This window comes from Dasypus novemcinctus, chromosome 20 (genome assembly GCF_030445035.2).
Source record: "Dasypus novemcinctus isolate mDasNov1 chromosome 20, mDasNov1.1.hap2, whole genome shotgun sequence".
NCBI lineage: Eukaryota > Metazoa > Chordata > Mammalia > Cingulata > Dasypodidae > Dasypus > Dasypus novemcinctus.
The window spans coordinates 46,082,301-46,095,460 of record NC_080692.1 but is presented as its reverse complement, the minus strand read 5'-3'; the positions used below and the strand labels follow the sequence as shown (position 1 = coordinate 46,095,460).

Here is a 13,160-nt window from a genome sequence, read left to right as displayed (position 1 = left end):
ATATGAGGAAATAATTACTGAAAATTTCCCAATTCTCATGAAAGAAATTAATTTACATGTCCAAGAAGTACAGCATATCCCAATCAGTATAAATCTGAATAGATCTACTTCAAGACACAAGCTACTCAGAATGTCAAATGTGAAAGCTGAAGAGAAAATTCTGAGAGCAGTAAGGGAGAAACAACCCATCACATACAAGACTTAGTGCAGACCTCTCATCAGAAACCATGGAGGCAAGAAGACAGTGGTATGATGTGATTAGGATAATAAAAGAGAGAATTGCCAGCCAAGAATTCTTTATGTGGCAAAATTGTGCTTCAAATACGAAGGTGAGTTTAAAATATTCACAGAAACAGGGAAAGAGAGTTCATAAAAAAGAATCTACCTTTGCAGGAAGTATTAAAGGTCAATTTACAGGCTGGAATAAAATGATAGGAGAGGGAGGCTTGAAGGAAAGTGAAGATGGCAAGAATAGCAGGAAGGACAACCAAAAGAGTAAAAGGACAGAAAAAAATAAGATATGACCTATGAAAACCAAAGATTAAAATGATGGAAATAAATAATGCATTTATAGTAAATCATTGAATGTGAATGGATTAAACTCCCCAATCAAAAGATATAAGGTAACAGATCAGATAACACCATACGCTGCCTATAAGAGATTCACCTTAGATCCAGGGATACAAACCAGTTGAAAATAAAAGGTTGAGGAAAGATACTCCATGCAAATAGTAACCAAAAAAGACCAGGGGTAGCTATACTAATATCAGACAAAACAGACTTTTAATGAAAAGAAGTTAAAAGAGATACAAAAACCATTATATATTAATAAAAGGGACAATCCACCAGAAAGAAATAGCAGCCATAAATATCTATGCACCTAACCAGGATGCTCGAAAATACATGAGCAAACTGCCAAAACTGAAGGGAGAAATAGACATCCCTACAATAATAGTTGGAGAGTTCAATATACGACTCACCTCATTAGATAGAACAACTAGACCAAAGATCAACAAGGAAACAGAGAAGTTGAACAATATGATAACCAAGCTAGACCTAACAATATACACTGAATGTTGCATCCCAAATCTACGGGTTATACATTCTTCTCAAGTACTCATGGATCTAAGAAAGATTAGAGCAGAAATAAATGAAATTGAGAACAAAGAAACAATAGAGAAAGTCTAAAAAACCAAAAGCTGGTGCTTTATGGTCAAGAAAATGGGCAAACTTTTAATTCAACTAACAAAGAAAAGAAGACAGTGCAAATAAATCAGAAATGAAAGGGGGGAATTTATGACTGATCCCACAGAAATAAAAAGAATCAATTAAGGATATTATGAGAAATTGTATGCCAACAAAGTAGACAACTTAGATGAAATGGACACATTTCTAGAAATGCACAAACAACTTACACTGATACTACAAGAAATATAAGAACTTAACAAACCAATTGTATTTGAAGAAATTGAATCAGTAATCAAGAATCCAGGGAAGTGGACTTGGCCCAGTGGTTAGGGCGTCCGCTTACCACATGGGAGGTCCGCGGTTCAAACCCCGGGCCTCCTTGACCCATGTGGAGCTGGCCCATGTGCAGTGCTGATGCGCGCAAGGAGTGCCCTGCCACGCAGGGGTGTCCCCGCATAGGGGAGCCCACGCGCAAGGAGTGCATCCCATAAGGAGAGCCGCCCAGTGCCAAATAAAGTGCAGCCTGCCCAGGAATGGTGCCACACACACAGAGAGCTGACATAACAAGATGACGCAACAAAAAGAAACACAGATTCCCATGCCACTGATAAGGATAGAAGAGTCACAGAAGAGCACACACAGTGAATGGACACAGAAAGCAGACAACTGGGGGGGAAGGGGAGAGAAATAAATAAATAATAAATCTTAAAAAAAAAAAAAAAAGAATCTACCAGCAAAGAAAAGTCCAGGATCAGGTGCATCACAGGTGAATTCTACCAAGGGTTTCGAGAAGAATTAACACCAATCCAGTTTAAATTCATCAAAAAAATTGAAGAGGAGGGAAAATCATCCAGCACATTCTATGATGCCAACATCACCCTAATACCAAAGCCAGATAAAGATACTACAAGAAAAGAAAATTACAGACCAGTCTCTCTCATTAACATAGATGAAAAAATTCCCCCAAAAATACTTGATATAGAATCCAACAGCTTATCAAAGAATTATACACCAGGACCAAGTGGGATTTATTCCTGATATGAAAAGGTGGTTCAACATGAAAAAATCAATTAATGTAATACAACACATTAACAAATTGATGAGAGAAAAAACACATGATCATCTCAATTGATGCAGAAATGGTGTTCAACAAAATCCAGCATCTTTTCTTGATAAAAACACTTTGAAAGATAGGAATAGAAGGAAAATTCCTCAATATGATAAAAGACATATATGAAAAATCCATAGCCAACATTGTACTCAATGGGGAAAGGTTGAAAGCTTTCCCTCTAAGATTGGGAACAAGACAAGGATGCCCACTCTCACCACTGTTATTCAATATTACGCTAAAAGTTCTAGATAGAGCAATTAGACCAAAAAAAAAAAAAAAAAAGTCATCCCAGTAGGAAAAGAGGAAGTAAAACTCTCACTATTTGTGGATGACATGATCATATATTTAGAAAATTCAGAAATATCTACAACAAAGCTACTTGAACTAATAAATGAGTTCAACAAAGTGACTGGATATAAGATCAACAAGCAAAAATCAGTAATGTTTTTGTACATAAGTACTGAACAATCTGAGGAGGAAATCAGGGGAAAAAATCCATTTAAAATTGCAACAAAAAGACTCATATATCTAGGGACCCATTTAACCAAAGAAGTACAGGACTATATTCAGAAAACTTCCCTTCAAAACACTGCTAAAAGAAATCAAGGAAGATCTGAACAAATGGAAAGACATTCCATGTTCATGGATTGGAAGACTGAAAATTGTGAAGATGTCAATCCTACCCAAATTAATTTATAGATTCAGTGCGATATCAATCAAAATCACAACAGTGTACTATACAGAAATCAAATAGGCAATTACCAAATTTATTTGGAAAGAAAAGGGCACATGAATAGCCAAAAACATTCTAAAAAAGAAGATCAGTGTGGGAGGATTTTCACTGCCTGACCTTAAAACATACTACAAAGCTACAGTGGTCAAAACAGTATGGTTTAGCATAAAGATTGATACATTGATCAGTGAAATAGAATTGAGAGTCCAGAAATAAACCTTCATCCCAATGGCCAATGGTATCTGACAAACTTACGAAATCCACACTGAGACAAAGCAGTCTCTTTAACAAAAGGTGTTGGAAGAACTGGATATCCATAAACAAAAGAATGAAAGAGGACCCCCATCTCATTCCTTATACAAGAATCAAATGAAAATGGATCAAAGACCTAAATGTAAAAGCCAGGACCATAAAACTCTTAGAAGATAAGAAAGAGAAACATCTTCAAGATATTGTGGTTGGTGGTGGTTTCTTGGCTCGTACACCCAAAGCATAAGCAACAGAAGAAAAAAATAGACAAATGGGATCTCCTCAAAGTTAAATACTTTTGCACCTCAAAGGACTTTGTCAAAAAGATGAAAAGGCAGCCAACTAAATGGTAGAAAATATTTTGGAAATCACATATCCAATAAGGGTTTAATATCCATGATATATAAAGAGATGCTGTGCTCAACAATAAAAAGACAACCTGATTTTAAAATGGTCAGAAGACTTGAATAGATACTTTTCTAAAAAAGAAGTACAAATCATGAAGAAACACATGAAAAAATGTTCAACATCACTAGCAATTAGGAAAATGTAAATCACAGCTATATGAGATATAATTTTACACCAACTAGAATGACCACTGCTAACAAAACAGAAAACTACAAATCTTGGAGAGGATGTGGAGAGATGGGAAAGCTTAGTCACTGCTGGTAGGAGTATAGAATGGTACAGCCACTGGGGAAGTCTATTTGGTCATTCCTAGGGAAGTTAGATATAGATCTACTATGTGACCCAGTAATACCTCTACTGGATATATACCCAGAAGAACTGAGAGCAGTGACACGAACAGATATATGCACACCAATGTTCATCTCAGTGTTATTCGCAATTGTCAAAAGATGGAAACAGCCCAGGTGTCCATCAACCAGTGAATGGATAAACAAATTGTGGTGTATACACATAATGGAATATTATACAGCTGTAAGAAATGAAGTCGTGAAGTGTATTACAACATGGATGACACTCGAGGACCTTAGGTTGAGTGAAGCAAGCCAGAACAAGAGGACAAATACTGTATGATTCTGCTATTTTGAACTATATTTTGTAAATTCATGGAGTTAATAACTAGAATATGGGTTACCATAAAATAGAATGAGGTTAGAGAATGGAAAGCTGAGGGTTAACCTGTGCAGAACTGGTAAAAAGATTGTTTGTTAATATTTGTAAATGAATAGAAAAGGTGAAAACACAACACAGAGTTTATAATAAGCAAATCTATTACATGGGTACGACAGTGGTTGAAAGGGGAAGTGTAAGGATATGTATATTACTAGAAGGAAAGTTAAAAAATGTAACTTGGGACTGTATAACATAATGAAACCTCATGTGAAATATGAATATGGATAATGTTGCCTATATAAGACTGTTTTTACAAAATGTAAATACAAATAAACTTGAGAGACAGAAACAGAATAACAGCTATGTGTAGCAAGAGAGGCATAGACTCAGAGGTGATGAGTTTGTTTTTTATTATTATTGGAATAATGAAAATGCTCTAATATTGATTGAATTGATGAATGTACAACTGTGATTATGACAAATATCATTGATTGTACACTTGGGATGGATTTATGATTTATTAGCAGGTATCAATAAAATTGATTTGTTAAAAAAGTATCAATGTAGAAATCTCATAAAGCAGTAAATTTAATATTCATTAAAATTTCTTTAAATTTAAAAGCAAAAAAAAAAGTAATAAATTAGTCCCAGTAGAGTATATTATGAAAACACCAACTCTTACTGAAACCTGGAATATCCAGACTGTCATTTGCAACAGGAATTTGCAGAGCAGCCACATCTGAAATGAATGACCATGGTCTTGTCATGATGCATTTCCTGATTCTGACTTTTAGAGGTGAGAGATTGGATCCTTCCAATACTATGTCCCTTTAAGAGGGGTTTTTCTACTCTGTTTTCAAAGTGGGCATGAAATCCCATGGGAAAACCTGTGAGCTGCTTTGTTTAACCCCACGATCCATGAAACAGTTACGTCCTATCAGCATGTGTTGGCCAGGAACACACTAGAATTTCTTAAAAGTTGTTAGCACTATCCCTTGAAGGAAGAAGAAAAGAAAAAAGAAGAAGCAATTTTTTTTCTACAACCAAATGTTCCGGTAATGATTTTCCACTCTTTGCCTATCTTGATGCTTTAAATAGAGTTTGGGTTAAAAATATCTGCTATAATAAAATAAGAAATAAGCATCTAGCAAACTAGGAAGTAGGCAAAGCTAGTTCAAATAATTCTGAAGACTATTGAAGGTACCGTCCCACTAGATTATTTTTTCTCTAAAATTGTCACTATTTCAACCTTTTCTAGGCAGTCTGTTCTCAGCTGATTTCAAGATGACTTTAAATGACTCCCCCACACAATCCAATAAAAACGTATCGGCGATATGTGTTGATGTCTGGCAGTCCTGCTGCTTATGCTTCACTGTGCTTCCCGAAAGCTCCACACAAGTCTGGAGGCCAGAGAGGAGAAATCTGTCATTTGCAGGCACAGTGGTGTACCTGGATGTAACAACGTGAAATCCTTCTGCTTCAGAGAGATAGGACTGGGGAGAAGCATATGTAGAATGAACCTTCTGCACCTTTGCCTTCAGGTACCTAACCCTGAGAGAGACCAACATTTTCAGGTTTGCAGAAGCTTCATTTCTGACCCTCAGGCCAAAGGTGGGACTATCATATCATTATTTTCGTGTTTTTCTGAGAGGACTAGAGAACCTCAGTTCTGTGATCTAGTTCCAGTGCTTCCTTCTGGAAGCCTCCAGTTCTTCCAGAGCTAGGTCTTCTGGGTAAAGCTACTTAGGTGTAGTCAACCCATTTATGCCCGAGGTTATAGAACTGCAGGACGGTTTTAAAATCCTTGGAGAGGGAAGCGGCTGTGGCTCACTCAGTTGGGCTTCCGTCTACCATGTGGGAGGCCCTGGGTTCGCCTCCTGGGGTCTCCCTGTGATGGCAGGCTCTCCCGCACACTGTGGAGCGCCGCCCTGCCCTCAGATGCTGCAGAGCGCTGATCAGCAAAAGGTGACACAACAAAAAATGAAGGTAGACAAGCAAGAACACAGAAGAGCCAGCCGGGAATTAACACAGAGAGCAGACAGTAAGCAAGCCGCAAGAGGGGAGGGGAAAATAAATAAACACAGACACAGAAGAACATACAGTGAAATGTACGGGGAGCAGACAACACACAAAAAGCTGCAAGGGTGGGGGATAAAAAAAAAAAAACCTTGGAGAAACATCCTAAAGCCACACAATGGGAATATCATTCCATGAAAGTACGATGTGTGTTGGTCACTGCTTCTGCCGCCTGTCAAGAGCCTTCTTCAAGTCACTGGATGCCCAGCTTTCCTTACATCTCTACTTGCCCCACCCCTTTTTACATCCCCTGTATTTTTCTTTTGTGTTTCTCGCACTTAACCAGCCATAAAACTGAAAAGCATTTGTATTATTTGCTACAGTTATTAGCAAATAAGTATAAAACTTATTAGCAAATAAGTTCAAAGTAAAATTCCAAATACTTATTGGAAAATTTACAGGCTTTTCAAAAATAGATTTGCAATGCAGATTTCCTCTTTAAATATGTTTTCTTCCTTATGCAACCTCTTATTTATTGTTCCAAGGGAGCTTGATCAGTAGATTTCAATATTTAAAAAAATAATACTTCGGTTTCTATTAAAAAAAACAAGGGATCTGAACATCAGGTTGTTGACACTAGGGTCCTATGATAAATGTCATTAAAAATAGCACTTAGGCATTGTTTTTAATAGGGACCCCCAGGTTAAATGAAATTATATGTCTTCTATAGAGTACTTGATTCCATTAAGAGCTCAGTAGCTCGCTAGTGTCTGAAAGGAATTAATACCCCCAAATAAGATTTTTAAGTTATTTTCAAATAGATTAATTCATATTGCAGTTTTAGAGTCTTTCAATACTTATTTGTTGGGGTACACAAACTCTAGGCCTTAGTTGCCTTGTGAAACATGACGATCAACTTCAACCTCAAGCTATATTATTTTATGTATTTTCTGAAATTCATCAAACCATTCTTAACACATTGCATACACACTTCAGTTTCTTCTTTATTGGTCTTCTCACTTCTTAAAGGTTTGTTATAGGAAGAATTATAATAATAAAGCCTCAGTTCTCAAGAATATGCTTAAATTAAGGAAAACTGCATATTAAAAAGGTGTCTAGAATATATTGGGAAAAGGTTTTTTGATATTTATGGATTTGATTTCATTAATTTGGGTTTTGTTATCATTTACTTACAAAATTTCTACTTTACCCAGTGCTATTAAGCACATTTAAAATATGAATAAATATGAATAAACATAGTGCTGTGTGTATTGTTGAAGTGTGCTATCCTTTAACGTAGAAGGCACATCTTGAGTCTGGATGTTTTGGCACTTGTGAGTTGTAAGTCCCACATTTTAGTTTGCAGTTCATATTTTTGCACTCATTTCTTTTTTTACAGTAGAAAATCCAAACTTGTATATGTTTGGATTTTAATACTGCATGCATAGATTTTTAAAATACATTTAACTCATTATTTTAACCAAGGATGTGAGTAATAACAACTAGACGGTCACCCAGGGACCATCCTTTGCTGACATAAATGACAACAACATTTCAAGTTCTTCAGGGATGCAGAACACTTGGTTTGTGCTCCTAATACTGCTTCCTGTGCTTGGCCAGATGCACAGCCACAAACAGAAGCACCAGGGACGCTGAGAAAGGCCGCCTTGGCAAGGGCTGGAAACTGAGTCATAGTCATTCTCCAAGACTTTCAACCACAAAGGAAAAATTAGAGGGATTTGGAGACACAGACATCCCAGCAGTCAATTACAACTGTATTTCCAAATATTTATTATGTATCTCCCCATCATCAATTAGAAGAAACATCACTAAACTGTTTGCATGAAAGCCATGAAAACTGGGGACTGTGAACATTGTCATGATTTTCCGTGTACAGTGCTACAAGCAGCACTTGAAGTTTCATTCCACTTTTGGTCAGGGCTCTCTCACTGAGCAACTGAAGTTCAAATCCATCATCATGGTGCTGACCCTGGCTATGCAGTCTGGAAACTGTGGCCAATGAGGCCTCCTGGCTGCTGTGCAGCCAAAGTAGAAACTTGATGTTTACGTCAGATTGTCATGGTCGGGTTGCCTATTATAAGGAGGGCTATTGAGAACAGAGCCATAGTTTAAGCCCAGATAGTAATACTGAACTGCTGCTACAGACTTTTCTTTTAATGTAATATAATTTCATTTCACCAGCAGTGGCTAAACAGTGGGTGGTGTCCACCAAAATGTAGACATCTTAAATGGAGCCAACTCGTGTGGGGATGTCTATACCATGTCATCTAATGTTGTAAGTGGAGGCCCTTCCTCTCAAAATACTGCCTCTACTCTTGTCTGAAATTTATCAATAACAACTCCAGATGGCTGATGTTAAATGGAAATGATTTGAGGAGATAATACCTACCCTATTAAATACTCAGAATCTAAGAGTGAATGATTCTGTCAGATATTTTATTCATTCATTGATTCTTCCATTTGTTCACTCACTAGCTCATTTATTCCTACAAGTGAAATTTACAGAGCAAATTCTACATGCCAAACACTCCAGGTGATGGAAATCTTGAGGAACGCCCTTGAGCTGCTCAGATCCGGTTGGTAGCTAGAGAACACAAAGCTGGTAATAGTACCCAAAATGGGGAAAGAGGCACAGAAAAGGGAAAAGAGATTTGCCAAATCAAACTCTGCTACTTCACAGTTTTGCCTAAAGCTGGCACTGGTGGTGCCCACAGGTGTCCAGGCTCAACCACAACTGGTGAAGTGTGCAAAAGCTGCTTTTAAAAAGGGAAGTTGACTTCGGAAATACTGGGCTCCCTAGAGTCCGTGATTTCCTTGGTTAAGAACTAGTTTTCCTTAGCATTTTAAAAAGGCTTTAGAGGCAGAATCCAATTAGTCTCCAAAAGAAACTCCTCAACATATTATGATGCATATGTTCAGCAAGTCTAAAATGGAAAATTTCATCCTCCCGATCCAGCCAACTCCCCTATTTTTGTCAATGGTACCAGACACCAGACTTGAAATTTCAAAATCACCTTTGTCTATACATTCCAATCCCTTTTCTTACCTCCCTTGTTGCATTTTTGGCCACGTTCTTTTCATTCTCTTTTCGCAATCTCTTCTTCCTTCTTGCATGTGTCCCACTTCGATCTGAGCTAATGCATGAACAACTTAACTCATTCTCTGCCTCCCATTCTGAAAACTGCCACTATGTCATTCACACCCTTGGTCCAGAATTAAGATTCCCAAAATTTACTTTGGGCCCTTGTTGTTTACATCTTTCACTGCACACCTTTATTCCTGCTGGGCTTCAGATAAAACCTGAACTCTCTAGCTAGAAATTAAATTTGTCCTCAACTTATCTTGACTATTGTATTTGCAACCACTCCTTGCGTTAAGGTCTGTTTCAGTCAAAATGGTTTGCTCAACCCTCTCCTCTTCATTTTTCCACCTACACATATTTACTCATAATGCTTTTACCCCCACAAAGAGAGAGGGAGAAGGAGAAAAAGAGAGATAAGGAGTGAGGAAGAGGAATTTCCTTTTTCTTATGCCCACCAAAATTCTATTTTTATAAGAAATAGCACCCCTCAGAATCCTTTCCTAATTTTCTAGATTGAGGGAATCTCCCCCTAATCTGAACTCTTCTCTAATTCACTGATGTATTCATTCATTCAGTAAACATTTGAGAGGCCCTTAGTACAGGGAAGATTCCAACGTGTTTTAAGATTTCCCTGTGCAATTCCTGGGTTAATCAATCATATAAGGAGAGGCAGAGAGAGCCCGGAATTAAGAGCTCCAAATTGTTCTCTATACTGCGTCTGACCATTCTTGGAACTCCCCCGAGTCTGATTTCAACTGTAAAATGAAGTGTTCTCACATCTAACCTTCGGGAGGACTGAGGGAACTGATAGTTCCTGGCTCCTTGTCACCTGCCCAAACTTGCTAGATCCTTAGGTATGCTTGCTTAGTATAATTTCTCAATGATTCTATGACACGGGTAAGTCTTATTTTTGTTTTGCGGATAAGGAAACTGAGGCAATAATGTATGTGTACATACTTCGTCAACTGAGAACTATAAAAAGTCGTACTTTTTTCTGCCTGTGACCTACTATTAAATCTTCCATTTTATGCAGTAGAAGATCTTTAATATTTTGTGCATCTGCATTTTAAGATCTTTTAAAGTAGCGATGATTTTTATATTTCTTTGTAACATGTCCTCTCATCACTGTTGCTAAAAGTGGTAATCGTTTTGGAAATATGTTCAGATTTACTTTGATGTACAACTTATATGATAGTTGTTTGATGATTTTACTTGTCCATGAAAGGGGCTTAAACATCTCCGTCCCCTATCTTTACCTCTTGGGTAGCAGCCATGCATATGAGAGTCAAGAGGTTATGGGAGAGGCAGTTTTCCAAGGAACGAAGGTAAGTGTCACTTATGTGGGCTACCTCGGGGAATGAGTACGTATGTATGTATACAGAAATTGCCCCGTTTGCACATACTTTGAAATTTAGTTAAATGAGTCAATCCAATCCGACCTAATGAGTCAATCAAATCTTATTTCATGAAAATATTAAAGATATTTTTAATTTTTTTAAAGATACATAAGTCACACAAAATGTTACATTAAAAAATACGATGTTCCCATATGCCCCACTCTCCACACCCCCCACTCCTCCCACCTCGACAACTTCTTTCATTAGTGTGGTAATTCATTGCATTTGATGAGTACATTTTGGAGCACTGCTACACAGCATGGATTATAGTTTACATTGCAGTTTACACATTCTCCCAGTCCATTCAGTGAGTTATGGCAGGATATATATTGTCCTGCATCTGTCCCTGCAATGCCATTCAGGACAACTCCAAGTCCCCAAAAATGCCCCAATATCACACCTCTTTTTCCCTCTCCCTGCCTTCAGCCACTGCCTCCACATCAATGATATAATTTCTTCCATTGCTAGAGTCACAATAATTCTTTAGTAAAATACCAGTAAGTCCACTCTAATCTGTATTTTATTCCTCCATCCTGAGGGCCCTGGGATGGGATGTAAGGATATTTTATTAAGAACATTTGTATCATATTTTGGAAGAGGACTATTAGTGAGGAGGCGACTTAGAACACCTTCATTTCCCTAATGGTAAGTACAGTGGACAAGATAATGGTAGCCACGGCCTGGTACTAACTTTGAGAACTTGGCTTTGATGATTTAAATAGAGAAAGTAAAAGTAGTTTACACTTGAGCAGGGATTTGTTTATTCTGTTATTCTGAAGTTAAAGCCAGCTACCTAGGAACCTGAAGAGAATGAGGGGACTTAATGGGCCATATGCTAATAGATGAATTCCAGAAAATGAACCAGCTCCCAAATTTGGGTAAATGTGTGCTTGTGTGTGTGTGTCTGTGTATGTGTGTATATATTATATTTATATAAATAAATGTGTTTCTTTTATAGAAGATGGCAAGCGATGAGTTCTAAGCAACTTTGTGTAAGAAGAAAAATGCTAGAGTCCAAAGACTGGTTCATTCAACTTAATACAAATGCCTATTTTAGGTGGAGCTGATCATTAAAATCTTTTGGTTAAAAAACTGAGTTTCATTTCTCCAGTTTGCTTATTTGAAGTCAAGAGTTGAGGATGGTATCCTGTAAGTTCATTCTTTTCAAGATGAAACAGGATGCCTGGCATGAATTGCATTTCCTTTATTGCACTGTGTTAAATTCCAAGTGCTGTTCTACATCTTAATATAAGAAATATGTGCCATACCTTTCTCAAGACAATAGGCTTGAAATAAAGGATGAGCTAAGGAAATTAATCCATCAGCCCCTCAGAAGAAGAGGACAATTTAAGGAAGCCCAGTCTCTTTTCAACCCATCAAGGCGTGCATTTCCCCTTTACCCACTAGAGGGGGTAACGTTCTTCCATGCTAAAAGGGCAGGGAATTGTCCAAGCAAGATGTAAATGCGCACAATGACCTTGTTTCTTTTGAAACCAGGCTAATTAGCCTGGATAATACAATGACTGCCAGAAACATCAATGAAAAGCTCCTTTGAAAGCATTTCTCACTCAAAGATCAGAAGTATTTACAGTTCCTGTCTATCCTAAAATTTTGCAAAATCAGTAATTTTGAAGACAGGTGATTTTGTTTTAGTGGTGAGGGGAGAATATATATAAAGTACTGCTTTTTGAGACCATTCCAAAGACTACTATGCATTTTTATGTGATAAATTACAACTTACAAGAGCCAATAACTGGGTTGCTTTCCATTTTGTTCATTAAGGAGGCAAATCAACCCCTAATTTTTTTAAGGATGCATTAAAAAAATAGTGGGGGAATTAAATAGATTTATAAAAATTAATAATGAATATCATGAATGCATGAATTAGAAGTAATATAACATGGTTTGAACAGTGATACAAGATTTAGAATCTTGAAGATTGATAACATATACAGAATTTGTTAATAACATAAATATATAATTGTCATTTCTCATACTAGTGATTTTCCTATAACAAATTTCAAATCAGTAAGACAAGATTGGTTTTTGTTCTTTAAACCTACAGAAAAATAATTTGAATTGCAGAATAGCCAATCATATTTGGTTGTTAAAAGATAATCAATCTAATTGGTTAGAAATAACCAGTTGCCAAATTGATGAGATATCTTAATTATAATTATGTTTAGTTATTTCCATGAATAAGAAAAAGCTGAATCAAAATGCAGAATATTCCATCCAGTTGAAAAGAAGAGATGCCGATCACAAAATACCAAATATGTCAACCAT

At 37.0% G+C, this 13,160-nt stretch overlaps 1 long non-coding RNA gene across 1 annotated transcript in view; it reads left to right on the top strand.

Annotated features, from left to right (window-relative positions):
- Positions 1 to 5,692, top strand: part of LOC139437111 (uncharacterized) — a 66,344-nt gene extending 60,652 nt beyond the window's left edge. The window contains exon 3 of the long non-coding RNA XR_011646702.1: positions 5,617 to 5,692. This is a non-coding gene — a long non-coding RNA (uncharacterized lncRNA). The remainder of the gene's footprint in view (positions 1 to 5,616) is intronic.
- The last annotated feature ends 7,468 nt before the right edge of the window (positions 5,693 to 13,160 follow it).